This window comes from Cricetulus griseus, chromosome 6, assembly GCF_003668045.3.
Source record: "Cricetulus griseus strain 17A/GY chromosome 6, alternate assembly CriGri-PICRH-1.0, whole genome shotgun sequence".
Lineage (NCBI taxonomy): Eukaryota > Metazoa > Chordata > Mammalia > Rodentia > Cricetidae > Cricetulus > Cricetulus griseus.
Window position 1 is genome coordinate 17835802 of NC_048599.1, and position 17575 is coordinate 17853376.

The 17575-nt window shown below is 41.6% G+C and overlaps 1 protein-coding gene across 1 annotated transcript in view; it reads left to right on the forward strand.

Annotated features, from left to right (window-relative positions):
* Positions 1 to 17575, forward strand: part of Ptprt (protein tyrosine phosphatase receptor type T) — a 783865-nt gene that overhangs the window by 708161 nt on the left and 58129 nt on the right. The window lies entirely within an intron of this gene.

A 17575-nucleotide genomic window follows, 5' to 3' on the forward strand; every position in this document is an offset into this window, starting at 1 on the left:
GAGCAGCTCACCCCTCCCCCACAAAAAGAAGTGGTAGTTTGTAGGCACTGTAGCCCCGCCTCCTAGTAGCCCCTACAGGAGTGCCTGGCCAAACCCCTGAGGGCATCAGGGCGTCAAGGGAGGTCAAAGATGATTCTGGACAATTCTTAAGGGACTGCACACACATGGAGAGCCTTGTCTCTGGCCACGCTAGCCTGCGGCCTCTGGGCATGCTCTGGCTTACGTTTGGGCTGGTGTTTATATGAATAAAGAAATCTTAGCCTTACGGATTACGGATCATCTTTGAGTGCACGCAGCACGATATACTCAATAGTAGTTCTCTTAGTGCCAGTGGAGCCCAGCTGCAGCCATCTTCCTGTTTCCCTTTCCTTCCTGTCCTCCTTTCTTCCTTGCCCAGCATCTCTTCAGCATTTTCTGTGCAGCATGTGTTAAATGATACCCAGTGGGTACCACTCCTACCTTCCCTGCTTCCTTCTTCCTCTCCCTCTCTCTTTTCTTATTTGTGTCACATGCAGCAATGACCCAGATATGTTCTATTCAGTTCCACTGTGTTCAGTGAAGGCTCCTGGTCTCACTCCAGCTCAGACTAAGTCCATCCCTCAGTCTGTAACCATAGCGCACACTTACAAGGTAGTATTTCTGAAGTCATGAGAGGATAGGAAATCATGCTGAACTTGGGCTACAGAGAGCTGGGTTCCAATGCAGTAAGCTGTGTAATCTTGGCACATAATTTTGCTATCTTGGTTTTTAAATTCTTCATTAGTTGAAGAGTGTATCTAAGTGGCTCCTAAGACCTATATGCTCCTAAAATTTTATGGGAATATAAAACAGTGGAGAGGGGTGTGTTTTACATACTTTGAGAACAAAACCATTCATGCCAATGGATGCAATCACCAGCTCAGGAGAACCAGCAGTTAATTTTAAATGTAGTCTAAGCAAAATACCATTTCTCTGTGTACTCAGTCTATTGCAAGAACCTCTTAGATTAAAAATAAAAGACATTGCTTCCTTTACAAAATAGTAAGGCAAAGATTGATAAAGAAAAATGGACTTGTTTATCCTTTACCCAAACCAGAAAGAGAAAGACTCTTTCTTCTTTGAGGCCTTTTCTGCAGCATTGTTGCCCTTTTATAGAAAAGATGAAACAGAAGCCAGGAGATATGCATGTGTCCATTTAAGATGCCAAAATTATGTGACACATCTTCCAAAGAGGCAAGCTTCTCCTCTATTTGGCACCAATGCTGATTCAGTCTTTCCCTTTCCCTGGCCTGGGATTCATTGGGGCCCATCATTTCAGAACTTTCATAGCAAACAGGAGGTACCAATCTTTCTTTCGAATATTTCCTCTCCTGCCAGGATAGTTACAAGACTAGCAATTTTGGAAGACTATTGGAACAAGAGTTACAGGTAATGCTCTCATCATCTCTGGGTCTTATTTCTAAATAGGATGAATGATCCCAAGCCTTGTGTGTGTGCTGATGCACATAGGTGCAGATAAGTTTGTTGAGCAAACACCTCAGCACAGGGGGTGTTGTTTGTAAAGGTGTGCCCAATATTATTGTAGTTTGATGAGCACTCAGTCATTAGAATTTCTCTTGAAGTTTCAAATAGCATCGAGAGGTATGTAGTTTATCAGAAAGGTACAAAGGGCCAAAGCCTAAAATACCTATTCTTTGAACTTTCAGTCTAAAAGTCAAGAACAGAAATACAAATGCAAGTGACCATTTTGGTACATTCCTCTCTAACGTATTTCTTCTAAAGCATTCATAACTGTATGATCAGTTATTTGTTCTTTGGTTTGGTGTTCTTTAATTCCTGTTTATACCTGTCAGCATCTCCCAAACTTTCTAACATGGAAATAAACTTAATTTACTTCAAAGAATACATGTTGTTACATCATTTGAGCCTCATCCAGAAATCCCACTAGTAAGGCCACCCCTACCCTCGTTAGTTCAAATTGTATTAATCAGTGTACCTTGCTTCTGGGTAATAGCATTGTATGATTAACCCGGAGTTAATTAGAAAGCATTATTAACTGAAACATGCTACTTTGTAGGATGTGGCTGTCCAGTTTCTTAGAAACATTGCTCTGTTTTTCTTTTATCATAAAGGTCCCTATGATTTCTAGGCTCTTCATCTTGAACATGAATTACCGATCTGCTTGAAGCCTCAGTGTAGACATAAAAACCTGAGCCTCCAGTTCTGCTGTCATGCAGGCTGCTGTGTGATGTCCTTGCCTGTCACCTCCCTATTCTGCTCTGCTTTTATTTTTTTCATGCCAGTGTGTGGAGTTGACAAGTTGACATCTAAGGGACCCTCAGCTTTAGGAAGCTGTGCCTTCTAAAATTCAACTTAGCTATACAGTCACTCCCAGGTTTGTTCAGTAAATATTTCCTGAGTAAATTCACTATTAGCAGGGTCTATTCTATGCATCTGGGATGCAGTAGTGAGTGAAACAAGCCCACACCCTCTTGAATCTTTATTATAATAGAGAAAATAGAAAATGAGCATAGGCTGAAAAATAAATAAATTACTATTTGCATGTTACAGACTATATCAACTAAGAGAAACAGAAAATGATTTGTTGCAATAATTGGTTCTATCAGTTAGGGAATTGAACAGAGAACAAGAGGCATGGTTGATCTCTTGTCTGTAGCATTAGGCTCCATGGCTAGGGGCTGTAATCATCTACAGCATCTTTATTCAGATGTCTAATAGCCAATGCAGACACCATCTGAGGTCTCAGTAGAAATTTTCCACTGCAATTCCTCTAGACAGCCTCCTGGGTGGCCTGGGATTCCTGGCAGAATGGTAATTTCCAAAACAGCTGGGCTTGTGTTTGTCTGGTTTTGTTTGATTGTTTGGGTTTTGTTTTTGTTTGTTTGTTTGTTTTGTCTCTGTGTAGCCTTGGCTGTCCTGGAAATTACTGTATACTGGGATGGCCTTGAACTCAGAGATCTGAGTTGGGATTAAAGGTGTGCACCACCACTGTCCAGTGTGGACTTTTTAATATGGTGGCTTAGAGCTCCAAAGGTGAGTCTCCTACCTGACAAGGTAAAAATTGCATAAGGATGGTGGCCTAGACTTTGATGTCACATTGCTTTGTATATGAGCAAAGAAAAGAACTCTCTCTTAGTGCAGAGGGGAATTAGACCATACTTCTTCGTAGGAGGACCACTTGCCAGATTCTATAGGAGGACATAAGATACTAATCTCAGGGTGATATGGTCTGCTAGAAAAAGAGAATAGAACAAGGAAAGGGATAGTATAATCCAGGACTACAATAGGCAAGTGGGTCCAATATTAATTAGGGTAAAAGGGTCATCCTTAAAATTTGGAGGAAGGGATTTCCATAACAAGGCATGTGCAAACAAAAAAGAAATCTGGTCAGTATATAGTGGATATGTACTAAGTAATCAGATTGGGAAACTAAGGAGGGCCCTGGTGCTTTGTTACATTAAAAACTAGTATAAGGAGTTTAGTTTTTGCTCTGAATAAACTGGAAACCTACTGCAGATTGTAGGGGAAGCTGTAGCCACGCCTTCTTAGGGGCTGGCTACAAGAGTACCTGAGGGCTTGTGAGGGCGTGGTCAGAGTGAGTAGGGGGACTGCATTTTCGGTTTCGGTCTCTCTTTGCTTCTTGCTGTACAGACTACCACCAGCTGACTGGTTCGCTCTGTAAGTAAGGCTTTTCCCTATTAAATACCCTTATATTTCTACCTGACTCTGTACTGGTAATTTCTTACTATAGCAGAGCTTTAAGAATTACAGGTATTAAGGGTCTGATTTTATGTTTAAAGACCCATTCTAGCTACTGTGTTGAGAATGGACCTGGGGAAGCAAGGCAATGCCAGTGATATGGTAACCCAGATGGGACAATAGTGACTCTAGCTAGGGTCAGCAGAGGAGTCATAAGAAATGATGGGGTTCTGGATTTGTCATAAAGATAGAGCCAACAACATTTCCTAATACATGGTATATAAGGAAAGCAAAGAATCCAGGATGACTCTGAAGTTCTTTGTTGCATCACTGGAAAGATGGAGTTGCCACCAACAGTGATGGGATGTCACAGAGCAGTCAGATCTGGAGCAGCTGGAAGTTCAATTGAACTGAGTTTGCAATGTCCATAAGAACAGTTGGCCATTTGAGAAAGACACCCAGACTACAGAGAAAACATTGGCGATAGTAAAGTCACAATAGCAGATGAGGTCATCAGGCATGTCAACAGAGTCAAGGTCCTTGGACTGAGCCTTTAAGAAGCATGTATGGAGCACTTTCCATTGGCTGGCAAGGCAATGGATTAGGATATAAGGGCTGAAAAGATACAGTGAGCATGACCCCATCCAGAGAACCGAAGTTTACGATTAAAGACAGGCATATAGACTTAGAATTTTAATTGGAGGACAAAATGCTACAATAAAGGATTATCCTGAATTAGAGTGGCCCATAGGGACAGAGCATATTTGCCCTAGCCTGAGGGATTTGTTAGTGGTTTTCAGGAAAACCCTAGTCTCAACCAAATGTAAAAAAAGAATGAATAGCAAGTACAAACAGAGAAGAAAGTTCTGGTCAGAGAGCTAGAAGTTGTGTCATGGGAGAACAGAAAGTAGGTTGAGTTCGAGGAACTACAAGTTGCTTGATTTATAAAATATGAGAGAGTGCATGAAGGGAGTTGAGGCTGGGCTTATTAGCAGGAACATACATGTCCAGGAAAGGGGCAGTATTTGACACACTAAAGAATTTGGATTTCATTCTGGGGTCATGGGGGCCATACATGGGGCAGAAGAGTTTGAAGTAGATTTGTATTTTAAATCTTGTATCAGAGAAGAAATGCCAAAGACAAGTAAGCAACCAGGGCAATAATTCTTGGAAAAGAGGGAACTGCACTGCCCAAACATGGAAACTAGGACCAGAGCCCAGGTGAGCCCACTCACACTCTGTATGTAAAGCTATGAAGTTATCTTGTCCTCTGTGACATGGGAACTTGAGTCTCTAAATATACATCTTTTAAGTTCCACTACTTTTTCTGCACTCAGAGTCAAATGCCTGCACTTACATCCTACCATTTTCATAAGTATGTAGGTGACCTACAGCAAGTCATTTCTTGCCTCTGGGTCTCATTTCTATCCTTATATACTAAGGAGAAATGGGTTGGTCAGTGTGGTCCAAGACCCTTTTCTGTGGCTAATATTATGAGAGTCCAAATAAGAACCTTTTGGCCAGACTCACTGGATTTCCTTCCCTCAAAAGTCTCAGGGGGCTCCTTTGCCCATGGTTATATCTCAGGATCTAGTTGATTGACCACAGTTCAAAGGACTAAGGCAAATTAACTTTACTCGCCATGCATATTTGGGTTTCAGCTGAGATTTTTAATATTGGCTTTAGTTTAGAATTACCTGGTGGAAACAATTCTAAAACAGCAGCGCACTGGCCATATTTCAGACCAGTTAAAACAAAATGTGTTATGATGTGACCAGAGATTTCAACAAGCTTTCTATTTGATTAAAATATACTTTAAAAATTACTAGCCACTAGTCTTAGGAAACCCTTGGAGTTTCCAGTGTGGGCCAAATCAGTGTCCACATACCACCACTATGCTTGCACAATTGTCTGAGACAAAAATCTGCCTGTGGTAGAACACAGTCACATTCAAACAAAGACCATGACATGATATGAACAACAGAGCCTTTTCCTCTTCCCCATAATCCTCACTCTAGCCAAGATGGCCCCACTTTTTCTAATTATAAGCAACAAAAGACACCATAGCATGCCAGCAGATGTGAATGGATGTTAGCTATAGAGCAGTTGTCTTCATACCCTGTCACCTTGACGAACAGAAAAGTAACAGGTTTGGGGAAGATGAGGAAGAACAGGAAGAGGTGACTTTGTGATACAGACAAAGGAGGCAAGTGCGTTAATCCACATCCAACCCAGACAGCCTGTCGCAGTAATGAATGGAATGAGCCCAGTAGGGCGACCAGAAGGTGTCTGGTTATCACAGCTCCATTAAGACTATTTAAGGCAACAAGGAACAGCTGTGAGGAATATGATGCAGTCTAATGAAGAGCAAACATTTGTTCATTTTCCAGCTCTGGCCGGATGCACCATGTGCACAGCTTTTGAGGGGATCGGCCATCTTGCTTAGTCATCTATGGGTGATGTCAGGCAGGCAGCCTCCTAATGGAGCATAACCACAGAAATGAAAGCTTCCTGAGCAGAGACAGAGTACACCCCCTCAGTTGGTAACAGATTAATAGAACATACTGTTCCTAGAAGGGACTCTGGTCCAGTTCCTTGATTTATAAATGAGGAGAGTTCTGGGGACAGGCATGAGGAATTAGTGGCAGATGCTCAACTCATAAATGGGAAAACATGGTCATTCTCCTACTCTGGAAAATTATAATGGCCCAAATGAAAGAGCCAGGCTCCCACCTGCTCATCTCCCTCTCCTGGCAGCATTAAAACAGGAAGAAAATGGACCAGTTCCTGGAAGTAGCCAAAAAGCATTGAACCCATGAGGTGTCAAACTTGGGAAAGAGCTCATGTGGGTAACACTATGAACTAGGTCCTTTGGGCCTATTATTCTCATTCTACTTATAATAGTATTCATAACATAGCCAACAGCATTTATTTGTTTATGTTTGATACAGAATCCCTCCCAGTTGAGTAAGTGTTCCTCAGGATTCTGTAGAAAAGTTCTTGAACCAAGAATCAAGACCTAGTTCTCATCCAGATCCCATGTTTCAGAACAGTCTTAGACAAGGCTTTTTCCTGGGTGAATCCTACTTTCATCTTCTATGAAATGCTTGACTTTTGAGTTTGCAGCTCTTTTTCAGTCTGATAGTATATGGCTTTTTCTAATCACTCATCTGGTCAGAAACACCAGCTAAGTACCAGTGGTGTGATTTGTACTATTTCAAGTGCTGGAGATAATTAAGCAGAAGAAATGAAGACCTACATTACAGAGGCCCATGTCCTCACCATAGAAGGGAATTTCACAGCTTAACTCCAGCTAAAAATGTTTTAGAGCAGTGGTTCTCAACCTTCCTAATGCTGTGACCCTTTAATTCAGTTCTTCATGTTGTGGTGAGCCCAACCATAAATTTATCTTTTTTGCTACTGTATAACAATAATTTTGCTCCTGTTATACATCATAATATAAATATCTGATATGCCAAATACCTGATTTGCAACCCCTATTAAAGGGTCACTCAATCCCCTCCCACGGGGGTCATGACCCACAGGTTGAAAACCACTGCTTTAGAGGCACAAGAGTGAAGGCAGCACAGGAAAAAAGCAGGTAGCTGTTACTAGTGTTGTTATTTATTTTGGCTTTGTGGCCTGTCACCAAGATAAATAACAAGTATCACAAAAGATGTGACACTGGGCTGAGGCAAAGTAGAATATGGAGGAAACTATGTATAGTGTGTGTGTGTGTGTGTGTGTGTGTGTGTGTGTGTGTCTGTGTGTCTGTGTGTCTGTGTGTCTGTGTGTCTGTGCCATGAATGTGGAGGCCAGAAAAGGGCATCAGATACCCCTGAAAGTGCAGTTATAGGTGGTTGATAGTTCCCTGACTTAAGTGCTAGAAAGTGCACTTGAGTCCTCTGGAAAAACAGTAAGTGCTTTTAACCACTAAGCTTCCATTCTAGCCCTGACCCCCCCACCACCACCACCACCACCAGGATTAATAAGGTCATAATCATGATTTCCAACAATTCATCTCTTCTAATACTGAAGTTTAGGAAAGAGTTGTTGGCCTAGGAACAAACTCCTAGATGCTTATGTGTGGTGTGTATAACTAAGACAGTGGGCTTGGGGATGGGACTGGGGTACATCCCCCAGCTCAGAGTTGAAAGGGATAATAAGGAGACCCTAGTGCAAGCTTCTCCACTGGGCTTGAAAATAAGGACAAAGTCTTCCTCTTTCTTCTTCCCCAATACATCTGGAAAATAACACACAAGTATGAAATATTTAATTAGAAAGTACTGGTTTAAAAAGTCTAAGTGATTAACAATAATTTTATCCAAAATGCAAATCAAAACCAAAATGATCTATTAGCCAACCCTAGTTTGAATTGCTGGTATCAAAATGGCAGGAAATAGGAGAGACATTTTGGTGGTTAGGAACAGCAACGGCCAGGATCAATTCCCTAGAACCCACATATCAACCCAACAACCATACATATCTCCAGTTTCAGAAATCTGATGCCCTCTTCTGACCTCTGAGGGTACCAGACACACATATGATGCACATAGATGCAGGCAAAACATTCATACACATAAATTTTTATTTTAAGGCAGGACATAAATGCTAGTGGCGGATAAGAGGAAAGAAAACTCACATAGCTGTGGGCATGAAATAAGCATGGCCATTATGGAAAACAGTATGGAGGGTCTTCAAATAGTTAGAAATAGAACCACCGTATAATAGAACTGTTCTACGTTGAGTTATACATCAAAAGAATTTAAATGAGTATATAGAACAGACATCTTCACTCACATTAGCTAAGATACGAAATCAACCTAGGGGTCCATTGGCAGATGAATGATAAAGGAAATGTAGTATGCATACTCAATGAAATATTCATCCATAAAAATGAGACTGTCATTTGCAGCACTATGGATGAACAAGAGACCATTATGTTAAGTGAAATAAATCAGGCATAGAAAGACAGATAGCACATGGTCTCACTTAAATGTGGATACTAAATACTGGTTTTAAAGAAGCAGAGACTAGAGCAGTGACCATTAGAACATGGGAAGAGTTTGGAGGAGAGAAGGGTGGGGAGAAGATGGCTGTGGGTACTTGGGCACAGTTAAAAAGGAAGAACAGCTTTAAAATCTACAGTGGCATGATGTGTTGACAACAGTTGACTGTATATTGCAGAATAGCTGCCAGAGGTTCTGAATATTCCCAACACAAAGAAATGACATCTGTCTGAGGTGACAGATATGCTAATTACCCAATCTGATCATTATGTATTATATAGATGTATTGAGCTGTCAGAGGACACCCCATAGATATACACAATTAGTATGTGTCAATTAAGCATAAGAATACATTTTTAAAAGAACAGCTCACCTCAAGAAAAAGACAATATGTCTTACAGAAAGAAGCCTCCATAGGAAGCCCCTTACCTGTGTGGGTGGTCCCTCGAGATGTGTGGAGCATCAGCCTTTAACTTTTAGGCTGAGTCTCCCCCAGGGCATTTGCTACGTGCCTCTGCCTTGCTGCCTACAACAGCAGTTCTCCAGCTTTAATGGATGTCAGAATAGCTAGAGAGTTAAGAAAGGACACTGAGGCACAGGGTCATTGATGCCAGAGAGTTACTGTATAGATTGAGGACATGGTATGGTTTTTCTTATAGATAAGAGGGAAAATAAAGCCAGAGGAATATGGAAGAGTCCATGGCCAGCAGACTGAAGCAGGCCATGAGAGAGGAGAGAATGGGGAACAGGGAGAAAGAAATGACCATGAGAGAGGAGGCCAAGAGAGGAAGACAAAAAAAAAAGGTATAAAGCTCGTAGCAGAAATGGCAGGATTTTATGGAAATAAGAAGCTGGGGAAAGGGAAGCCCATGAGATATAGAAGCTTAGAGTAGAGGGCAGGGAAAGAAGAGCTAAGAAGAGCCAGGATTCCAGCATGGACTCTGCAACAAGTATTTGTGATGCTGAGTGAGCCTGGAGGCCAACACATGCTTTGGTATGCTAGCCCGTTTGTCCAGAGTGTCTTTTGAATCTGACAGCGATGGGGCTCTGCATTTAGCCAAGTTCTTAGGAAATCTGTACATCCACCAAAATGTGTGTGTGTCTGTCTGTCTGTCTATCTATCTGTCTGTTTGTCTGTCTGTGTCTGTGTGTGCATGCACATATGTGTGCATGTCTGAATATACACATTTTGTGAAGGTGTGTGTGTATGTACCTGCAAGCATATGGAAACCAAAGGTCAACTCTTGGGTGTTATTCCTCAGGATGTACAACAAGTATTTCCATCTTCTTTCTTGAGACAGGGTTTCTCACAGGTCTCGAACTCACTGGTTTCATTCATCAGGTTGACCACAAGCTCCAGAGATATATTTGTCTCTGGCAGTCCAGCACAGGGATTACAGGCTACTATGACCTGGTGTTTTCACATGAGTTCTGAGGGTTGAACTTGGGTCATCATTTTTGTCCAGCAATCACTCTACCAAATAAATGAGCTATCTCCCTAGCCCTTTTCCTTTTCTGTGAGTTTGAGATCCGATCTCAGTGTATAACCCAAGCTGGCCTTGAACTCTTGATCCTTCTGGCCTCAGTCTCCTAAGTGCAGACTGTGGGCTCTTTAAAGAATGTTTTATGACTCTACACACAGACACACACTCAACTATTCTGACTTGATCCAAGTACCCATGACAGACAAATACCTGCATCTTGCAGCAATCTGATTTTCTACTTTGCTTCACCAACAGAATTCATAAATTACTGTCTATTTAGTGACATGGTATGCAATAATATTTGCTCTCCTGATGCCATTTTGAGTAGATGTCATTAGTCATCCCCTCCTGCCTCCTCCATCCACATTTATAATCTCCAAGGCATATGCTTTTCAGCACAAAATAGGTAGTGTTTGTTGAAAGCTTAGCCTCTGCCAAGGCCACCACTAACTCACACAGCACCTCAGAGGGAGACAGCAGAAGGTGTAGCTCCCTCAAGATACTTAACTGTCACCTTCCAAAAAGCATTCATGGTACAGATATATAGAAAACTACACTGTTGGTTTGTGCACGGTGCTTTTTTAGAGCTAATGCTCTTGTATTGTCCCCAGCCTACACAGCTGTCCATGGTGGCCCTTATTATCTAGTAAGTCCCCCACAGACTTCAGTAAATTAAGTATTAAATGAGTCCATGATTAGACTGAGACTAAACCTGAGAGTCCTAACAGATGATGAAATTATCTACTACATGAATGCTATATCTTTCCTAAACAATAACTCATCCTAGCTTCCTAGAAAGGCCACCATTTTAAAACTGAGGACCTATATCCCAAGAATCCCTTTGATTTGAGACAATTGGAGACAAATATGGCTAGGAGTCCCCACCTTTATGCTTATGCCAGTAACTTGGATGTTTCTTATATGGCACAGGGGAAATTCTGAGAGTAAGCTATGAAAGCCCAATATCTACTTTTTATGGGGGGGATGAAAAGTCTGTGAACACCTTCTACCTCAGGCATTGGTCCAGAAGCTGTGGGCTTTACCTCAGGTAATCACTAATTATCACAAAGCTCTGTGGAACATGCCTCTTCAAGTTTTTGTATTAAATAATTTATATTTTAATTTTGAGCATGCCCCATGCTGAGTTTTAACAAATGCATAGAATGGTATAAGCATCAAATAATCAGAATCCCTAAGGGGGTATTAACAAAACTGTTCTTCCTGCTCCCACTGCGGGTCTATCCTTCCCCTCCTCTCACCTGAAAGGTGTATTATCATCATTGAGTCTTAGATGGCAAAATGACTTCCAGTGAAAATATTCAAGCACTGTAGTCAGCTTGCTTTTCTGCCTGTCCCCCATGCCACAGTTGGCATGTGCAAAGTATTCTTGACAAGAAAAACGAATGACAAGTCCTCCTAAAATGGCTCCTCCTTGGTGAGGACGCTCTGGAAGTTTCCTTCCATAGAATATGGTAGGAACAGGAAAAAAATCCTGGTGGGCTGAAGTGATCTAGGGGGAGGCAGGCTCTTGGCTGTGCCCTGAAGCATCATCCAGGAATTGGCTGATCAGCAATCCTGGGGCCTGGTTTTGCTGCACCTCGGGGCATTTCACATCCAATTATCTCCTGGGATACAGTAAAGCCAAGGGGAATAAAGGAAGGTATCACTGCTGACAGAGCTGCAGGAAAATCAAGTGGACCGGCACAGCTCAGCATAGGATTGGAGATGAGTTGTTATCAGAAACTATGTTCTGAGGTCTCACTATTTGGGGCTTGGATCCAAAGAAGAATTAAAAGCATTATAAAGGTCCCTCTTAGCTAGTAGGACCAATTCAACTAGTACATGAAAAAAATAGCCAAGTAATCATTAGGGATGATTCTTAGTTCTAACAGGGAACTAAAGTACTAAGTAGGGAAACAGAGGCAGGTTACTCAAACTTGGGGACTAAGTCAGCACAACAGAGCCTAAGAAGGAATGATCTGTGGTCATGTGGTCTGAGCCTCCCACTGACACTGTGGCTTGACAGGTGAGTGACAGTCAAAAGAGTGCATAGAATAGGCACAAATAATCATTTCATTATGAAATCTATTAGGCCTATTAACAAAGGTGAGGGGGCAGGAATCAGGCGACAAGTGCTGTTACAATGGCTATGATATATCCTCATAAAATACTCCAAAAAGCATTCCTATTGACTATGAGTAAAACTCACATCCTATCTGTGATCCGTAGGACCTTCACTGAGCCACCCCTATGTGCTGTGGAATATTCCTTTACACTATATGAATATATGTCACCGTGATTGGTTTAATAAAGAAGCTGAACAGCCAATAGCTGAACAGAATAAGGCTAGGTAGGTGAGCCAGACTAGGAGAATGCTGGGAGGAAGAAGGGTGGAGTCTGGAGTCACCAGCCAGATTCAGAGGGAGCAGGAGATGAATGTGCCATGTTAATAAAGGTACTACAACATGGCAGAGCATAAATAAGGAATTTGGGTTCACTTAAAATGTAAGAACTAGTTAGTAATAAGCCTGAGCTATTGGCTGAAAATTTATAATTAATATTAAACCTCTGAGTGATTATTTGAGGGTGGCTATGGGACAAGAAAATTCTACCTACACCTGTGTGTCACTGATCCACATAGTGCATAGCTCTTGTTCATTCTGCTCTGGAGAGCTTCCTTCAAGTTCTAGAATACCATGAGCTCGTTTCATCTCAGAGCTTCTGCACTTTCTCTTCCCTCCACCTATAACACTCCTCCCAGCTCTTGTCATGGTTGACATTTGCTTATCATTTAGTGTGAGATAAAATATGTCATCCAAAGACTAGCAGTAGCACACATAGTATCAAGGACTTTGGGATTATTGTTTACTTCAGGTGCTGTATGTCTTTTCCTAGGTACACATCAGCAAATCTATTCATTCCAAATAGATAACTGACAACAGACCAAAGAAATGATCATGCCAAGTCTAGCTTTGTGAACCAGTAAGTTTATTGAGGTTACTTATAGGAGTATGGGTGAAGGTTTACATACAGGAGCATGTATGACCCTAAGGCATACATTTAAAAAGCCCACATAGCATAGTAATAGTTCACAAGAGTTCCATCCCTGTTTTTCCCCATAGGATTTGTAGCCAGTTTGGCTGGTTGAAGAATATCCTCTCTTCAGCAGCTATTACTGCTTATATAACTTGGAAAGGAGCCTTGTGAATATTCTAAGTTTCAGGAAGTTCCTAAGACTTGTGAGTTGTTTACTCTTTGAGCCTTGTAAGTTTTACTTCCTGAGTCATAAAGATCTTCCCTCCAGCTTTGAATAGTTCAATTTGGAAGAAATTGCTATGCAATATGGAAAGGGGTGGGCCTCTCAGGGAAAGGATGTCAGAAAGGGCTCATAGAATGTGGCCTGTGCTCCGTGAAATTATAGATGGTTTAAACAAGCTCTAGATTGAATGCTAGATGTGGTATTATTGGACAGCTTGACGAATCTTAACTGAGAAGAATGTAGCTTGCAAAGAGGCAGTGAGAATTCCTATCAGCTTTGTGGTAGTCAACAATGCTCATATTTTTGTCTCTGTTCAGATGTAACTCAAGAAAGTTCTTGCAATTGTCCCTTCCCATCGTCACTCTCAGAAGGGCTCTCATCTCAGACTGCTTTCTATGAAATTATTATGTTCAGTAGGAGAGCCCTGGAGTTCAGCTGTGAATGTCAAGCCAGCTTGCCAGTACCCAGGTCTTTTCTCCCTCTCAAATGTTACCTTTTCAAACAATCCTGCCCAAACCTCCCTGAGTTGTCCTTTATCCCTAGTTGCTATCTCCCTGTGTCCCCTGTTCACCACCTTCAAAGCACACATTACAGACTGTAACCATTTGTTTGTTTGCATGTCCTCTGCCCCTCCCCATAGTGAAAATGGTTCATGAACTAGTATCTGCCACATCTACTGCCATCAGTTCTGTAATCTAGTACAGAACCCAGCCTCAGATACTACTGTGGAAGGGTATTGGAAAGAGGAACACAGTCTCCTGTGTTGCTGACCAGCTATTTTCCTGCCTCCAGACCTCACTTTCCTAGTTTACACAATAATCTAGTTCTTTTTTTTCCTCAAAAGACCTTTTCAAATCTGGCTTTTGAGAATGTAATGGATACCAAAGCTCAGCTCTCCGGGAACAAGGACATCCTCAAACATATCTTTTGAATGAAAATTAAGTGACTGCCTTGGGAAAGGAACACTGGGGAAGAGTGGGGTACCTTGCCACACTCAGAGGAAAGTGCAAAAACAGAGCTTCATGCTTTAAGGAAAAAGAACAAGAAAAGGGAACCAGAGATTGATAATAGGGGAGTATAACGAGGTGGCAATTTTGGTTTCAAAAGAATGTGATTAGCTCCTAATGACTGCCACCATTCCCTGGTCAATCTACTGTAACTAGCCACTAATGTAAAAATAATGCCCCTGGCTCCTTCACTTTGAAGACGAGATGAGTCTCCCTTTCATGCTCTTACCCCTCAGATTTGTTTTCTTGAAGAGATTATCCTCTATTAGACTGCAGCTGCCTAAAAGGGGAAACATATGGGTGATCAAAGTCTGCCAATTAGGGGGCCATTACCACCTCCTCTCAGTGGCTCTATTAGGCACACCTTCCATATTTGTCAACATCATCACAAACCTATACCCACCCAATAACCCATCCCTGGTTTCTTTAAGCCTCACTAGGGGGAGACAGTGGTCCTGGGGCTATAGTTGATACCTATGTGTATTCCTATGGGGACGTAGCCCTCAATCATTATAACTGTTATGTTGGGTGTAAGATTTCCCTGGGATAGGTTTGCCTTGGCTTGTCCCCAAGGCCATGGCTTTGATAAGCAGCCATTAAGAAATCTAGGAATGGAAAGATTGGCCTTCATTGGATATTTGCAGTGTTACAACACAAAGGATCTGTGATTATTCTACTCCCATGAGGCAGGCAAAGGCAAAGCACAAGGCCAGAGTAAGGAGAAATCTAGCCAACAATGTTGCTCAAAAGACAGGCAGGAATATCTGGGAGAATGAGCAGTCTGTCACTAAGGGTGTGTCAGTGATTGATATGAGTCAGCTGATCAGCTTCCTGAAAGCCACAGCAGGCAGGACAGTTTTCAAGGTCACTGATGACTCTGCAATTCAAAGATCTTTGTCATCCACAGGTACCAAAGCCACTTCATTTATTAGTCATTTCATTCATTCCAAGCTTGTCATTCCAACAGTATGAAATACAGTCCTAGAAGTGGGATCTGGGAAAGGAATTACAAATGAGATCCTTTCCCCAAAGAAGGCCATAGCCAAGTTGGAAGGTAGGCTTTTAGATTATTAGATGTAGAGATGTCCCTGTGATAATATATATAAGTGACTGACTCTAGCTGAGAATTCAGTAAGGAAGAATGAGCACAAAGACTACACATGGGAGAAGAAGCTTGGATGGGTTTTGAAAGATACTTAGAGCTTTTACAGGAAGCCTTGAGTGGAAGAGAATTTCAAGTAGAAAGAACACATGTAAAGTCTCAGAAATCTAAAGGACTTTGTACATGGCAAGAAGTAAGGCTGAAAGAACATTTGAGGTGAAGTCATAAAGGGCCTGTTATGAATTTGAAATGTATTCAATAAGTTCCAATAAAAGGAGAAGTAGCTGGGTCTTGTTCACAGTTTATAAAGATCACTCTGATTGCAATGGAGAATGAATTGGAGGAAATAAACCAAAGTCAAGAAGGAGATCCAAAGGTAAATTATCTCTGCTGGTAAATTTACCATTTTCACAGTTAAACCCAATGGGAGCTTTGATCATTGCCTATCTCCACATTTTATCACAGTGACCTATTTGGTCTGGAATAAGACCTTAAGCTAACTGAAACCTAAATTCTGACACACAGCAGATACTAAACATATTTTTCCATAAGATTCATATGAAAATATTCTGCCCTGCCACCATGTTGGAATGAACAGTTGACTTTATTCACAGAGAATTTCAAGTGAAAAATCTGCCCCACAAAGATCAAACCAAATATCATGAAAGACAAAGCTGTCACTAAGACCCTGATACACAGCAATACACCTGGCAGGTTGCCAGACAGAAGTTGGGCTGCCTGGTCAGGAGGTAGGATAAAGTTAGAATCTGAGTTAGGCACAGGAGCAAGAAACATGGGCAGTCTAAAGATGGTTACTGGAATGCTTGGCACCCAGAGGCCAGGATTTGCTTTGTTTCCACTCTGAAATGTCTACCTAAGGGTTTGAGGCACACAATAATAACATTCTGAGCCAATAATAGGTGAAAAGACACCTCAGAGCTAAATAAAAGAGCATGGTTTAGCCAGGAAACCCAGGCAAAGCCCTGATATTTGTACCTTTTAGTGGCTATGGGAATGATAGAAAGAATGTACATGATTTCTACATATCCAACCACTGCATAGATGAAGCCCATGATCATGCTAGAAAAAAAAAAACAGGGTCATCAAGCTGTAGTCACAAGCTAAATGCACATTTACAAACATCTATGTTTGTAAATAAAAATTTATTGGAACACAGACATGTCTATGCATTTGTCTGAGTTGGTTTTACTCTACAACCAGAGAACTGGGTGGGATTCAAATTTGTATCCAGATTTTCACAGGTAAATCTTGAAAATAACCTTTGCTATGTGAGAGCCGCCAAAGCTGGTGAAGTATATGAGACTAGAAGTAAAAACGGGTTCACTGTGCACAAACACTACTTTTTGTTACACAGTGGCCATGTCTGCCTCTGAGACCATGACCTGCTGAGAGACTGAATTTCTGGCCAATTGGTGTGGACTTCCTCTTGCTTAGGGTAGACCTAATAAGGAATAGACAGGAAGGTGAAGAGTGATGTGTTAAGATGAACAGATGTCTTCTCCTCTGCCGTGCAGATCAGAAGATGCAAATTTGGCATTGTTAGTAATGGAAGCACCATGGACAGGATATTCAGCCTGTCCTTCTGTAGGGAATGATAGGGACAGTCATCATAACAGGGCTTGTTCTGCATGCTGCTGCAGGCTTGCTAAAGCTGTTCCCACTCCATGAATGCTCATTTTTCTCCTCTGTGATGGGACTGACTCCATCTTCCTTTTAGACCAGTTGGCACTGGTCTAAATTCTTTCAAACCATCCACATGAGTGTTGGGTGTCACTTACATAGTTGCCACCCTCTTAAACTGATTGCTGACCTCTGTCCCTACCCTCCCTTTAAGCTCTGAAGCTTCTCATTAAACATCCTGATCAACAGCTCAGTTTTGATGTCTTACAGACATCTCAAACTTGGGTGCCATTATTACTATTACCATTTTTACTAATTTCAACGTATTAAAATATACACAGTACCCACTGGTGGGCACTCTTCTAAGTATATTA